The sequence below is a fragment of the Eschrichtius robustus genome, chromosome 6 (genome assembly GCF_028021215.1).
Source record: "Eschrichtius robustus isolate mEscRob2 chromosome 6, mEscRob2.pri, whole genome shotgun sequence".
Taxonomy (NCBI): domain Eukaryota; kingdom Metazoa; phylum Chordata; class Mammalia; order Artiodactyla; family Eschrichtiidae; genus Eschrichtius; species Eschrichtius robustus.
Genome location: NC_090829.1, coordinates 42,002,582 through 42,019,018, shown reverse-complemented (window position 1 = coordinate 42,019,018; position 16,437 = coordinate 42,002,582). Strand labels below are relative to the sequence as shown.

General features: G+C 38.9%; 1 long non-coding RNA gene across 1 annotated transcript in view; it reads left to right on the top strand.

Annotated features, from left to right (window-relative positions):
- Nucleotides 1-7,032: 7,032 nt before the first annotated feature.
- Nucleotides 7,033-16,437, top strand: part of LOC137766806 (uncharacterized) — a 46,363-nt gene continuing 36,958 nt past the window's right edge. Inside the window, exons 1-2 of the long non-coding RNA XR_011074371.1 lie at nucleotides 7,033-7,186; nucleotides 10,956-11,010. This is a non-coding gene — a long non-coding RNA (uncharacterized lncRNA). The remainder of the gene's footprint in view (nucleotides 7,187-10,955; nucleotides 11,011-16,437) is intronic.

Here is a 16,437-nt window from a genome sequence, read left to right as displayed (position 1 = left end):
TCATTAACTACTGAGACCCAGTCTCCTGCAAGAGCAAGCATTGTGGCCAGGCTTAGATCCCAAAATGTCTCAGGGCTAAAATGGCTTCTCTTATGTCAAGAAAGTTATGTCTAGTTCTTTTCCTCCTGGGACCCCTTACCCTACTGGCCTACAGTTGGGGGTACGGTAGCCAGGGTCTTTCAGGGCTCTGAGAGCTGTGAGGACAGCCTATGAGTTGGGGAATGGCCCTGTTCTCACCAAATTCACAAGTTTGGTGTTAGGAGCCTGCTGCTGTTGGCGTCAGATCATAGATCTATACCCACACCACCTCCATGACCACCACCCCCCAACACTCTGTCTGCCAAACTGGTGCTCAGTACCTTTGCATACCTTTGACTTCTATCCTGGGACTGCCCTTAGGTGGCTCCTAATGGAGCGGCTGAGGGCTGGAGCCCGGAAAGGGGGTGAGAAAGTGTTGTTACGCAGCCTTAAAGAGCCACCTCTGGGGAACCTGCTAGAGGTGTGCTCAGTACTCAGAGAGACCCATGCATCTACCCCATCACATGCCCCTGCAGTTTTTCTCTCCTTCCAGCTCCTCACCTCCTACAGGCTCCAGCCCAGAACCACCCACCATCCAAATTGCTGATTCCCATCTGTGCTCTTCTTGAAATACTCCTCATATTACCTCTCTATACAGTCCCTACACACTATTAAGGCATTGGTGGGGTTCAGGACACACTACCCCAAAATATGGCACCTTGGCATATTAAATGACTTCAGCTGAAAAAACTTTTAAGATTGGTAGGAAGTTCACTCTGACTTCCCCCTGTTTCCCCTACTTCCCTGAAATAGGTCATAGAACTCCCATGTGAAAGGTACCCTCCCTGTACTAGCAGGAGGGAAGACATTCTTATTACCAGAGATGGGAATTTGGAGCCAAGAAATCTGTCCAGACAAACCTTATTAAACTCACCCTTATCTTCTCGTTACTTCTACACCACTTACAACCTCTAGCCCAAACCCCTTTGTCTTGGCAATTCTTCACAAATTTATTGTTTCTCTGTCTGAAAGGTATGAGTTTCCTGCTCTGGTCACTTATTCTGGCCCTTCATTTTCTTGTGAAGGCTCCCATGTACATGCAAAAATTCAATAAAACGTGCATGCTTTTCTCCCCTTAATCTGTCTTTGTCAGGTTAATTTCGAGACCCAGCCAGGGACCCTAAGAGGGTGGAGGAAAACTTCTTCCTCGCCTATAGCATCAAAGGGACGGGACTCATAGGAGGGGCATATTTTTTGAAGAGGAAATATCGGGAAGGGGTAAAACAGAATAGAAATGGTGTGTTGGTATCTAGGGGAAGATGATGAAGGCTTTTCTTCCCCATTTCTTTCCTTCTTTCCTCCTTCCTTAAGGATTGGTCTTCATTACTGGGTAAGAATTGCTTACGATTAAATCTGTTCATGAGTTCCATAGTGCTAGAGGCACTGTGCATCCATCCATCTCCAAAGACTTGCCTGAGGGTTATTTATTTATTTATTTTACTGAAGAAATTTTCTTTATCATTCTATTGCTCTTGCTCTTCCCACACCCTTTCTTCCAGTTACTTGGCTAAGTTTCTCTATGACAAACAATGCCTCAAATTTTATCTTGTTGGTCATTACAGTTATTTCCCTTTAACAAGAAATTATATATATATATATCTATATATATATCTATATATATAGATATATATAGATATATATATATATATAAATTGCTTTGGAATTGCTAAAACAAAACAAAAATCATCCTAAAATGATTGAGAATATATCCTAGCCCCAAATGACCAAATATCAGTGAACTGATTTATCTTTTAAATTGTATCACTAAAGGATCTATATTGTTTAAATGTAAAAATCGTGATTCTCATACAAATATAAAATGACATATGTGTCAAAGGTTTTACTTAAGTATGTAATTCATTAATTAATGAAGGAACCAGTAAGATATTATAACTGGTTCAAAGGAGAATTCAAAGTGACAGCTAGACAGATAAGGAATACCGACATGAATTGACAAATAGATGCAAAACTGGCTTTTCCCACGAGGGTGGGGAGAGAAATCAATCAGTGTCCCTCCACCGGACAGAATTCAATTGCACATTTATGGACAAGAGTCATTTGCATTGTTTACAGTATCTACCATTTACAGAGTTATAAGTAGCTCAAAGAAACTCAAAGGAGGAGATAATCCAGAGGGATGCGTGAGATAGAACACTCAGTAATCTTTTTTTGCCATTTCAAACTCTTGCACAAATTTTACTGAATGGTAAGTCAGGATACTTAATTCTCTGTCCATAGTATATAGTTTGTTTTTGTTAAAAAATAATCTTGTATGGCTTTTTATTACTTATTCAAAATTATGAGGACAGGAGTCCTAGTTTTGTATTGATGCTTGCAATTCATTACCTATAAAATTCATGTTTGACAAAAAAATAATTATCACTGTAAAAACATTTTTTTGCTAGTCTGACTGTGTTTATATAAGTATATGTTACTGAGGAATATGACTGTTGGATATATCAGTGTTAGGGTGGCCAAATAAAATACAGGATTAATTTTTTTAGTGTAAGTATGTGTGAAATATCAAAAGGAAAAGAGGAAAAATGGCTGTTGGGTAGACAACTACTACTTCTACATCACTAAGCTAGGTCTTACTTTGATTTTTCTAGTTGTAAAAAAGATGGTAGTACTAGGACATAAAATAAGCTGCAAAAATTTATTTTAAACTTTACTTTTATTACCTATTATAAGGGAAGAAAAAGTTTCCCTCAACCTTCTTAGGGTCCCTGGCTGGTCTGGAAATTAAACTGACAAAGACAGATTAACAAGAGAAAAGCATAAAAATTTATTTAATAAAATTTTTACGTGACACAGGAGTCTTCATAAGGAAATGATGACCCAAAGAAAGGGTTTATCTGGAGTATTTTTATGCTAAATTGGTGAAGAGTAGACAGTCCTAAAGAAATATAATAGGTCAAAGAGTCTGAGGTAAGTGTGGTGAACTGGGGCAAACTTAACTTAGCAGGGCCTGTTCGTTTGGATTCTCTCTGTCCTTTTGTCTACAGAGAAGGATGCTCCTTTCCCAGTAGAGGGAGAACACCTCTCACAGGAGGGTCTGATGACCTGTTTCCAGGAAGAAGTTGGGGGAAGGGTCCAAAGTGACCTTCCTGTTTCTACTGTTTTCTCAAACTTCTTCAGCTTAAAATATTCATTATGCCGAGGTCATATTTGGAGGTAGCACATCCTGAACCCCATCCAACACACTGCTAAGAAATAGTTATGACTTGCATTTCTGCATGAACATCACCAGGCCCAACTGCCCCGAGGGGAGTGCCCTGACCACCTAACTTTCCGGAGGCAGGAGTGCTGAGCCTGTGGTGACAATCCATCACACCTTGCTTATACCACTTGAGACAGTCTTCATTATGATAACTAATCACAACTTTCTAGCTCAATCAAGACACTGAAGGACATATTCTCCCTCTTTTCTAATAAAAACTAAATAGCTAAGCAAGCATAACTCTTGGATGCAGAAGAACACCTCACAGGAATTTGACAAATATGACACGTTTTCTTCCCTATTGTATTATCATAATTTATCTTTTTGGACAGGGTCACACTGGTTTCCTCAAGTTTGTTATTTCTACTACTCAGCAAAACAAAGGAAAAAGCCATAATGTGGTGAAGGAAGAGTGTTTCCCATAACATCAAACAAGGCCATAATAGTGTGAATAAAGAAGGGGTAAAATTCTAGAAAAGTTTCAGAGGTAGAGTCAATAGGTTGATGTGTGATTAAATAGGAGAAATAAATTGAGACAGGAGGGGAGAATGATGCCCAGGCTTCTGGGTTTTGTAGCTGAGTACACGGCAAGGCCATCACTGAAATGGAAAACTGGGGAAAAGCAGATTTGGCTTTTATGTAAAAGAGACTGTAAAGGTGGGATCTGAATTTCATACTTTACCGTTTTGCACATTTTCCTTCCATTCAACAGCTTTTCCGCATTCTAAATAATTTTACTTAGCAAACTGCAATAAATTTCAGTTCATTTTTTCTTTTAAAAAACCGGATACCTCTGTCATCTCATCAGAGCTTCTGATCAGCCTGAGATGATCAGTGTTCTCATAATGAGTTCTTTTAAATTCCAAGCCAAAGAAAACAAACATGGAATTTTAATCACCCTATTCAGCCTTGTTGAGGGGAAATGCACAGTTTGCTGTTAGGTGTTTTGACATACTGAAAATAGCTTCAAGATTCCCCCTTCCCTTCCCCTCCCCCACCATATGCCTGATCATGACTGGTACCCTATAAACAATTGCTGAAAAATAAGCAATTTTTAAAAATAATAGATAAAAATAATCTTCTTTAATATCTCATTTGGCTCTAATGTATAATTCTAAGGTCTACTGGAAACTCCTTTAGTTCATAATCACCTACCAGTAGCTGGCATATGTAGATTTTGATTAAGTATGTAAGGTTTATTTTGGTCTATTTACATAGCTAATGTTGTCCAGTTAGTCACAATTTTATCTATAACAATGCTAACAACAGAGGACCACTTCACAACTCCATTTAAAAATCTCTGTTGGCTTCCCCCATGGAATAAGATCCAAACTTTAAGTCCCTTGATGATATGACTCCTGCCTATCCTTCCAGCTAATCTCATTTGTATTGTTTCCAAACAGAATTTGTTACCCAACCAAACGTGGATCCACCTCCCAATCTACTGACCCTCGGTTGTGATGAAGGAAAGCGCAGCATTTATTGTAGGGTGCTGTACAAGGAGTCCAGGACAGCTAGTGCTCAAAAAGTCCGAACTCCCCATGGGTTTCAGCAAAGCATTTTTAAAGGCCAGGTGAGGGCGGGGCATCCCAGTGTATGTGATCAGCTCGTGCACAATTCTCTGATTGATTGGTAGTGAGGTAACAGGGCGGTGTCACAGGGGTTAATGTTATAATCCTTAGGCGCCGGTAGGCCTGGGGGCCACATGCTCATTATCATCAAGTAGTTAATTTCTCCCATTTGGTGGGGGTTTTCATATCTGTAAAACAACTCAGGAAATGTGCAGCAGATACTATTATCTAGGTACTTCAGAGAGGAGCCAAAGCAGAGGATATGGGGAAGGGGTCTGTCCCAGGAAGGCCCTTTAGGGTCCTGCTCGGTTACAAACGTACACCTCCGCCTAAAGTGCCAGTTTCTCTCCTTTTCACCTACTCATATTCTCAGTCCACTCATATTGAAAGTCAAAACTCAAATGTCACCTCTATCAGGTTTTATTTGGAATCCTCCAGCATCCTACATAGAGCCTGCCCAAAGATAAGTGCAAAAAAATGTCTGCTAAATAAGTGAGTTTTTTTAAAGTTTCATTCCAAGTATCTTAGGTTGAATTATTAAACTGAAGTTCCTTTACTAGATTGCAACTGATCTAGGCATTTTAAAAAAAAACCGCTAGCATCCTTGAAAAAAACACCTTTGATAATAATCCTTTGGACATCAAGCACAGAAAGTATTTTTTTATGCCATTTTTCTTTAATCCAAAGTATTTTTCACCTAACATAACCAGATATATTTTATAACGATCTGATGAAACACTTGTTTTAAATAATGAGATTTGTTACAATTAACTACTTGAATGATAAAGCCCCAACTAGGGGATGAATAACATGCTCAACCCATTAAGTGTTCTACTAGCTGAGAATACAGCAGTAAACAGTATAGGTAAGGGCTCTTCTCACTGAATTTACATACTTTCATTTTAATTGGGGGTGGGGAGATGGACAATAAACAAATGAGGGTGTCATGTATCAAAGTGCTTAAACAGATGACTGAGTGGCCACTTTAGAACGGAGGGTCTGGGAAGGCTTCTCTGTGCAGGCAATTCTCAAACTGAGATCTGAAGATTTTTAAAAAGGCAACAATGCAAAATTTAGGGGAAAGAGCGTTCCAACCAGAGGGCCCTGCAGCACAGCAGGGAGACGGAAAGTGGTAGATGAGGTAGGTGAAGAGGCACGTGTAGATCATGCAGTTCTTTGCAAGCAAGCATAGGGAGTGTGGATTTAAATCTCCAAGCAAAGGAGGAGCCATTGGTAGATTGTAAGAAGGGGAGCAATATAATCTAGATTATACTTTTTGTCATTTTTTTTTTTTTGGTTTGGTTTTTTAAACGATCCCTTTAGAAGTGTGGAAAATGGATTGCAGAGGGGGTGAGGCCCACTGGAAGGCAGCAGTGCGATCCACAGATGATTTCGGCTCAGAGTAAAATGGTGTTTGTGAAAATGGAGAGGTGAATGCAATTTTGTAAATTGAGTCAAAAGAACTTGCTGATCCATTGGATGGAGAAGTAGAGGAGGGAGAGCTGTACATTCACTTCAGAATATAGACTATTTATGTTCCTTAGGATTCTTTGCAACCTCTTGCATGTTCCTCAGTAAGGAGTTAAACTCTTTTGACACGTTTTCATTTTATATTTGTATATTTGCATGCAAATATATTTGTGGGCTTTCACCTTTTAAAAAATAACTAATCTTTAACAGATGAAATGAGTTGAAGAGTGAATGGGAAATGAGAAGAGGAAACACTTGTATATAACTACTTAAAGAAGTTTGGATTAAAGGTCTCGTTCTTCTCTCCAGAGAGGCAGCACCTACGTTGCTCTGAGGAACTACCCAATCACTACTGCGTGCCGACTCAGTGCAATCGTCAGACAAGATGCCCCTTGGTCCAGATATGTCCCTTCCAGGAGGCCAAAGCCATCGATTACTACAAACTGCTGTCACACTGACTCCAAACGAACACCACCGCCTGCTCCTCTTGCAAACTGCCTTTGGAAGTCTTCGTAGGCAAGAACCCCCGCGGGGAACCACCAGCGGCAGCGGAGGCGGAGAATAGTGTGACGTCAGTGCGTCGCGCCGGCCAGGGGCGGGGTCTAGCTTTTCCTCGGCTCCCGGGCGGCTCCAGCTGGGGGGCGGAAAAGTGCCGTGACGCCATCTCACTGCGCGGGCCAAGGGCCGGGCTTAGTCCCCGCCACGCGTTTGGGTCGTGGTTCCCTCCGGGTGTGAGGGGGGCGGCCGGGCGCTGTGTTCGTTGTGTGCGCGCGGTGTTTTTGGTTGCTTTGGCCTTCTTCCTACTCTCTGGTCCTTCCGCCAGCCTCGAGCCCTCACCACTCTCGGTGTAAGTAGTATTTTAAAATTGAAGGGCTAAAGGCACGGAGAGGTGAAGTAACTTGTACAGGATAACACAGCAGATTTGGATTATAGATAGTCTAATAATTCTCTTCACTGTAAAAGGAACATAATCGTCGCTTACTCATGGAATGTTTTGAGAGGTTGCGTGCAAAGCTCCTTACATGCTCTTTACCTATGGTGGGTCTATCCATCCACTCCAGAGCAGGGACCGATTTTGCTTTCTAGCTGGCGCCCCACCGCCTCGATACAAAGGACAGAGTATCCTGAGCGAAGGGCCTAAAGCCCCGATTGCTGATCTTACCCAGCAGAGGGTGAGGTCAAAATGTAGGCGTCTCAGCTGCACTCTACCAATTACACACGTAGGCACAAATCCAAATGCGCACCTTCTCATCTCTCTCTCTCTCTTTTTTAATTGGCATTACCCTTCCTACGCTGATCCAGACTGAAAATCTCTAGTCATACTGCTCTTTCACACCCTGCACATCTGATTACTCACTGACTCCCGTCTCCTGTTCCTTCGCTGCTCTCTATTTCTACTAGGTAAGACTTCATCAGATGATCTCTTACTCTCTCGAATTGGTTCATTTGTTCAATTAGTAAATATTAATCATGAATAAAAATTAATCATCACCAAACACTGCCAATTTTACCCCTCCTCAGCTCATAGTGGGATTATACTTCCTGGTCCTGATCCATGAGGTGTGAGTGGATGTGACCCCTGTCACTCTCAGACACAGCATTTTTTTTTTTTTATAACATCTTTATTGGAGTATAATTGCTTTACAATGGTGTGTTAGTTTCTGCTTTATAACAAAGTGAATCAGTTATACATATACATATGTTCCCATATCTCTTCCCTCTTGCGTCTCCCTCCCTCCCACCCTCCCTATCCCACCCCTCTAGGTGGTCACAAAGCACCGAGCTGATCTCCCTGTGCTATGCAGCTGCTTCCCACTAGCTATCAGACACAGCATTTAATTGCTGTTTCGAGGCGCTCCAGAACTCTTTTCCCTCTTGCCCAGAAGCAGGCAACGTTTGAAATGGTGGTAGCTTCATCAGCCTGCATCCCTGAATGGTTAAGATGAGCGGAGGCCCACGTTGACCGTAATGAACATGTAGCATGGGAAAGAGATAAACTTCTTTTAAGGCACTGAAACTTCTGGTGCTGTTGGTTACCACAGCATAACTTAGCCTGTTCTGATTGATACAAGTGCCTGTGGCAGTGAGCAAAACCAAATTTGGTCTCTGTTCTAGTGGAGCTTATACCAGAGATATCTCTATAAAATATAAATCTGACCCCCTTCCCTGCTTTAAAACTTTTATTTAAAAATATCTTCCCATTGCTTGAAGGATAAAGTCCAAACTCTTAGCCTGGCATTCTAGGCCCTTTACCACTAGGCCCCAAATTGCACTTCCATTACACTTTTCCATCTATTTTATGGTCCAGCCAAACTATACTACTGGCTATTTACTGCCTTAATCCATATGCTTTCAAACCCCTGCCTGAATCTTCACCCATGCCATACCTTCAAACTGGGATGCTCTCCGCCCATGTTTGCATATCCTGGTTTACTCCCCTGTGCTCACTAAATACCTCATGCCACCCCCTACTAACCCTTTTAGAACCCTCATAACAATCTTAATTACATGTTTCAGTGATTGTCTTCCTCCAGAGCTGTAAACCCCTTGAGAAGTCCATCTTATTCAGCGTTGGGTCAGGCAGATATAAGGACTACACATTTGTTAAGTGAATGAATGGCTTGTTGGATCCCTCAAGGTTCACTAGAAATGCTGTCAATTCCATGTATTAGTTTCCTATTTCTGCTGTAACAAATTACCACATAATTAATGGCTGAAAAAACATAAATTTATTACCTTACAGTTCTGTAGGCAGGTCTGTATTCCTTTGCAGAGGCTCTAAAGGAGAATCTGTTTCCTTGCTTTTTCTAGGCACTAGAGGCTGCCCACATTCCTTGCGTTGTGGTCCCCTTATTTCATCTTCAAAGCCAGCAATGTTGCATCTATGAGCATTCTTCCATAGTCACATCCTCTAACTGTGAACTCAGCGGGGAAAGTTCCTCTGATTGTAAGGATCCTTGTAATTAGTTTAGGCTCACCTGGATAATCCTGGATGATCTCCCCATCTCAGCATACTTACTTTAATCATGTTTTCCTTCTTGACATGTAAAGTAGCACATTCACAGTTCCGGGGACTAGCACAAGGGTGTCTGTGGGGGGGCCATTATTCTGCCTATCACATTGCGGAGCCTTTCCTTGCTTCTCTCTCTAACTTGACATTTACCCTTCAACATCAGCCAAATGAACTCTTCCCTGAGGAGCATCAGGAGTCTCCTTGAAGTAGGGTAACCAAATACGTGCCAAACTTAGACACTTTTAAGAGTGAAAGGGAGTACCATAAACAGGTCAACAGGTGTACACTGGTCTGACCAGATATGGCAGAAAGAAATGGATGTGTGACCTGCAGAGGCCCTACCCCGAATTGCAGCAACATCATTGTAGACTTCTACCCTCCAACCTGGTCTCTTAAAAATCAAGTAGATGTTGGGAGGTTTTACTTTCCTCGGAAGATTTATGCTTTTGACTGGAGATGGGACGCTTTATCTGGCTCAGCAGGCTAAACAGAATCTTTTTCCTTTACAGTTTTAACAATACATAAATAACAATATATAAACAACATAATATTTATATTAGGGACATGAGACTTTATGATGTATATTGCATATATGTACATCAAATGTATATGCAAGTATATATCAAACTCACAATTTGACATTTGTCTTTCGATTTTGTTACTGATGAAGCCTCTTTTAATGGGTAGTTCCAATACACCTTGTAGCCACATGACAAAAGATGAAAAGAATTCAAGGTCAGGAAGCTGAGGATTGTACTTGTAAACGGTGATTTTCAGCTTTGGGGAGAAAGGAAAAAAACATGCTAACGTAGGGATCCCATAGCTTTTCCTAAGCCTTTATCTGATCAAGGTTTTCCATTTCAGAGTCTCTTAATCCTAGATCATAGATAAAGCCAGAAGATATTTTGGGAAATCATCTTGTGATCTTATTATACAAATAAATTGAGTGTTGTACTCAAGGTTAGTTATTACTTTGCAGTTGTAAAATAGTGGCTTTCCAATTCAATCATGTCCTTGATATTTTTCTCTGTAAGAGAGCCTCCCCCTGACCCCACACCTTTTCTTTTCTTTTCAACTTCTTAAATTTTTTTTATATACCACCTTGGACTTAGAGTTTTTATTTTTATTTATTCGATGTGTTGTCATCTGTATTCTTTTTTGATGCCCAGATTGTCTTAGATTTGGCCAGTGGGAGTCCCTTTAAGCCACTACTTTTGACCTATCTCCATCAGCCTTTGAGTTCTTTCTTACTTCCTGGCATAAGATATTTCAGGCTCACTTGTACTTTACATGCCCCAGATCTGAACTGCCATTTCTCCGAGGAGCTCTGGTTCCTTTCAGTGAGGTATCATGTTTAGAAACCAAGATCTGGGCTCTAGGTGCACTAGTTGCTACTGGAGTGTCATTGCCTCTTAGCCCTTTTAGTTTCCCTTTGGCATGCCCCCTTTTTCATTCTTTTGTTTGGCTGAGTAGTATTTCACTCTGGGAGTATACCTTTTTCTTTTTTAACCAGTCTCCAATGGAAGAACGTTCAGGTTATTTCCAGTATTTTGTTATTACAAATAGTGCCACAATCAATAACCTTCTACATATGTTGTTTCAGATCTGTGATTGTCTTCAGGGAAAGATTTCTACAAGTGAGATTGCTAGAGTAAAAGGTAAGTGCACCCAACTGGATGAGATTAACTGTTTTGATCAACTGTCTGCCATATTTAAAAGGAAATGTCTAATTTGAAAGATGTAACATAAGGAGAAGTTTAATAAAAAGTTTCAAAAGAAGGTAAGTGCAAATGTAGCTTTGTTGGATAATGCAAGATTCTCTACAGAAGTCATATTTCTTTTTCCAACAGCACTGGAAGAGATTATTCATTTTTCCACAGTTTCAACCAACAGAATTACAGAATATGATATCAAACTTTTAGATTTTTGCAAACATGATAGGTGACAAGTGGTATCTAAATGTACTGTTAATTTGCATTTCTCTAATAGTGAAGCTGGAGATTTTTTTTCATTTGTTTAAGGATGATTTGAATATTATTTATTGTTAACAGTGTGTGTGTCTTTTGTACATTTTTCTACAGAGTTTTGGTTCTTTTTCTCTTGATGAGTATTCTTTTAGGGACATAAGATATTTTTGTATGATATATATTGCAAATATTAACACACAGTGTGATAATTGTATTTTGACTTTGTTTATGATGTTTGCTACAACATTCATTTTTATGTAGTCGAATTTATCAATATTCTCTTTTATTATGTCTGGATTTTGAGTCATAGTTAGCAAAAACTACTACAAATTTTGGCATTAATTTTTTCCTGTCATAAGTGATTTGAAATTTATAAATTTAACTACTCAAACTACTCATGTTGATTCTTCAACACATAAGGCTGTAGTCATCAGTCATCTAATAGCTAAAAGTTTTTACATCTCTTTTATTCCTTATTTTTAAAGAATCCATTTAGAATAACCTGATTTTGACCTTTTAGAAAGCAATTTGACAGTATGTATTGAGGCATAAGACTTTGCAACCTTGAAATACTATCCTAGGGGAAAAAAATCCTAAACCCAGAACCTAATACAGTGCCTGGTATTTATTAAGTATTCAGGCAATAGTTGCAGAATAGGGGAATAAATATGAGGGAGGGGAAATATACGCATGAAGATGTTTGTTGCTGAATTATTTACATGAAAAATTGGCTGCAACCTAAAAAACCAATAGTAGAGAAATGATTAAATAAGCTATGGTTTACCTACTTCATTGAAAATGATATAACACTGAAATGGTGGTTCTGAAAGATATATAATAATATGGTAAAGCTATATAATATATGGATGTGATGATAGATGACAAAACAAATTACCAAATTATCAAAAAAGATCTATTGAATATATACACACTGAAGAAAAATAAAGACTGGAAGAAAATGTAGCAAAATGCTAACAGAGAGTTGTATTTTCCTATTTTCCAAACTTTTTATTTCTGATGAAAAACTAAAAATGTTTAAATATTCATTGTCTGCTCTCTAGCTGTTCTTAGACTCTGAGTGCAGCAATGGAGAGATCATTTGAGAATGTGAAGTGGGCCTTAGAAGAGAATTACACAGAGGTACACTATAGAATTCTCTCCAAACAACTGGCAGTAGGAGCTTGATTATATACAAAAGACCACTGTAAATGCGTTCACAATGTTAGGTGGCTGTGTGGCTTTGAGTCTCAGATCTCTTAAGTGAGGATAATAATGGTACTATCCCGTAGAGTTAATATAAGGATGAAATGAGATAATACATATAAATGCTTAGAACAGAACCTGGCCGACAGTGAGTGCGCACTAATGTTAGCTGTTTTGGTTTTTGGTTTCTGGGTTTTTTTCTTAAATTATAAAAACTTGGTTACAATGCCCCCATGTGTCTGTACATTGCAATATTTCTGGTCATTAAAAGGATTTCTTATTACTTTAGATCAATGCATTTGAAATGACAGTTCTAGGGCCATGCATTGTCCACTCATGTTTTATATAGACTCTGAAGATTAAACAGCTCTTTTGAAAATAATGTTTTATCCCCTGGATATAAAAGTAACACACGCTCACTATATAAAATTCGGAAAGTACTAAGAACTATAAGGAATTATAGCCATCTATAATGTAACCACCCAAACATTTTGGTGTGTTTTTATATTTTCTATGTAAATATATATACATATATATTTATGTGTGTGTGTGTATATATATATATATATATATATATATATATATATATATATATATGCTTTATTTTTACAAATTCAGGGTAGTGTATTTTTTTACACAGGAATAAATTTTAGCATAAATGTAAAATGTATATTTTACTTTAAAACAATAACAGAAATGTAACTATGTATATAATGGAGGTTATCCCATGGTAAACAGAGGATTGCATCTCGCTGTCACCAGTCTCTCATGTTTCCCATTAATAGTAGGTACATTGAACTAGAGTGGACAGATGCCTTAAAAAATGCTTTAAAGTGAAAGAAAATCCAACCTGATTTAGAAGTACAATGCCACTTATGTATAACTTGAGGAGGGAATTATGAGAATCAGTTTGTTGTACTAAGGAGGCTTTCCTCTTCTTTTTTTCAAAAATTTATTATTTATTTATTTATTTTTTGGCTGCACTGTGTGGCAGATGGGATCTTAGTTCCCTGACCAGGGATCAAACCTGCATTCTCTGCATTGGAAGTGTGGAGTCTTAACCGCTGGACTACCAGGGAAGTCCCTCCTCTTCTTTAATGTAATAACGAGTTGGTAGAAAATCTCTATTTTAAAATTATTTCTTCTCTGTATATAAAATGTGGCATTTTGTATAAGAAATAGGAGAAAATGAGAATGTAATTATATGTATTTGATTAGTTTTGCAATGAGAAAACAAAAGAAGGATAAATCGGAAACTAATGAAAATAGTTACAGGTTAGGCACAGGTGGGAAAGGCTAGGATGTGAGCCAGACTTCTCTGAATATACCTTTTCATACAGTTTTCCCTTCTGAGGCATGTAAATATTCTATGAATTTGAAAATTAAAATTAGTATTAACTCAAAAGATAAAGAAGAGTCAAACCTTAAAATTGAGTACAAATAGCAAAAATCAACCAAAATCAATATCATATTTATAACATAGGCACAGAAAAAATTAATTAAAGTAACTTTTGAACACAGTGCTGAATAAAAACAGAAAGAACTAAAAAGAAGTCTTGAACTTTCCTGAGTGGGTTTCTCAGAGATGGCAGTTTGGTATAGTGATTCTGGAAGTATTTTGTTGTGTTGTAGCATAAGGCAAATGAGTAACTATACTGATGCTTTTTAGAACCAGAGTTCTTTGTAGGAGAAGAGGGATACAAATAAAAATGGGGAAGATAAGGAAAAATCCTATGGTGTTGATTCAATCTGGAGGTATCAATATTATTTTTAAATATATATATAAAAATATATAGGTATTTCCTTGCTTTTAAAGATATATGTAGTATGTTGTATGTGTGTATATATATATATATTCCCTTGCTTTTTCTATTGAATGGGCCTATAAGCAGTGACACCCCAGTAACAGTGAGCACAGCTAACACCGTTATTCAGTTTCTAAATACCATTCCCCAGTGAAAGGCACCAGGACTCCTGGGAGAAATGGTGAATTCCAGGTCTGAGGCAGCTGTGTAGGGAAAGTACAGGATGACTCAGTGTCCTCCCAAACAAGGAATTACTCAAAGACAAATAAGGACATGTCAACAGAATACAGAAGCTGGCTTAAAAGAGCTTCTCCTGGGCAAATTTGGGACAATTTGAGCATTAGAAAGAATTGGGACAGAAATGGATCATAACAGTGTCAGTGACAACACAAATTCCAGGAACTTAACTTCATACACCTCCACCCCACCCACCCCAAATATTCTGACAAATAGGTCTGGGGTTGGGTTTGAGAATTTACATTTCTAAGCAGCTTGCAGGTGATGTTGCTGCTGCTGATCTGTGGACCTCGGTTTAAGTAGCACTGGATTATAAAAGTTTGAATTCAAAAAGTATCTATGAGTCTAGGGCTTCCCTGGTGGCACAGTGGTTAAGAATCCCCCACCCAGTGTAGGGGACACGGGTTCGAGCCCTGGTCCAGGAAGATCCCACATGCCGCGGAGCAACTAAGCCTGTGCGCCACAACTGCTGAGCCTGCGCTCTAGAGCCCACGAGCTACAACTACTGAGCCCGCGTGCCACAACTACTGAGCCTGCGTGCCTAGAGCCTTGTTGCTCCACAACAAGAGAAGCCACCACAATGAGAAGCCCGCGCGCCACAACTAAGAGTAGCACCCGCTCGCCCCAACTAGAGAAAAGCCTGCGCACAGTAATGAAGACCCAATGCAGCCAAAAGTAAATAAATTAAATAAATAAATTTATAAAGAAAAAAGTATCTGTGTGGATTAAAATGCAAAATGCAATCTACTGTTTAAAAAGTATCTATGAGTCTATAATGAGAGCGAAAGGGGAGGGGGAGATTGATTGCTTGCTTGTGGAGAAGAGGGATTAAAAAAAAACAGTAAGCTCTTTTTTACAAGTGAATGCCGGCTCATAAATGTACAAGGAAAAACAGGTTTAGCAAATCACCATTTTGCAGTTCCCAGTGTAATAACTCAGGAAAGGATCATCAATGTATGATAAAAAACCATTAAGAGAAAGGCTTTGGGGGACCAGAATGTTCATATGATCTCAAAATATCTTACTCACCATATCAAATTACTTACTTAGAACAGAGGGGAAAGTTATATTTTTACCACGGGGAAATCTAGTGGGCACGATCGTAAAGGAAGTGATCAAATGGAGTGTCATCAATATTGGGACAGTGTGACCCTATGTGCCTCCTAATGGGTTTAGTGGGAACTGTAACAACACCTAAGGAATAGACTTGCCGAAAATGTTTAACTCGAATTTAATCAGGAAGAAACAATCAGACAAATCCAGATTGTGGGACAGTCTTTAAACTATCTGGACTGGACGCTTCAAAAATCTCTAGGTCGTGGCAAAATAGGAAGAGACAATGGAAATATACTAAATTGAAAGTGAGGACCAGATGCAATAGGTCAGAGAAATTTAACGGTAAAAACTTTTTAAATTGTTAAATTCATTGTATGATAATACATGAGGTTTTTAAAAAAGATCTTGGAAATTGGAGGACTAGGTTCAGTAAGTGCTTAATCAGTTCCTCATTTCTTTAAAATAGTGTTGATAATATTTGTTATGCTTCCCCATAAGATTTCATGAGAACAGAATGAGATGATGTTTGTGAAAATACTACCCATATGGTTATCATCCAAACTTTTATATTTGTGTGGTATTTTCGAGGTAAAATGTGCTAATCTAATCTACTGCTAGTTAACACTATGCTAAAAATCTGGTGGACACTATATCCCATAATACGTTAAAATACTATTAGTCCTGCCAAAGGAGAGGTCTCTCTGGCTTCTGTCTTTCTGCTGCTTAGTCTCTGTCTGTCTGTCTGTCTCTCTCTCTGGAGAGAGAGCTCCTGCAAATAAGAGCAGGCCAGCCTGTAAGCAGGGCTTACAGAAGCCTG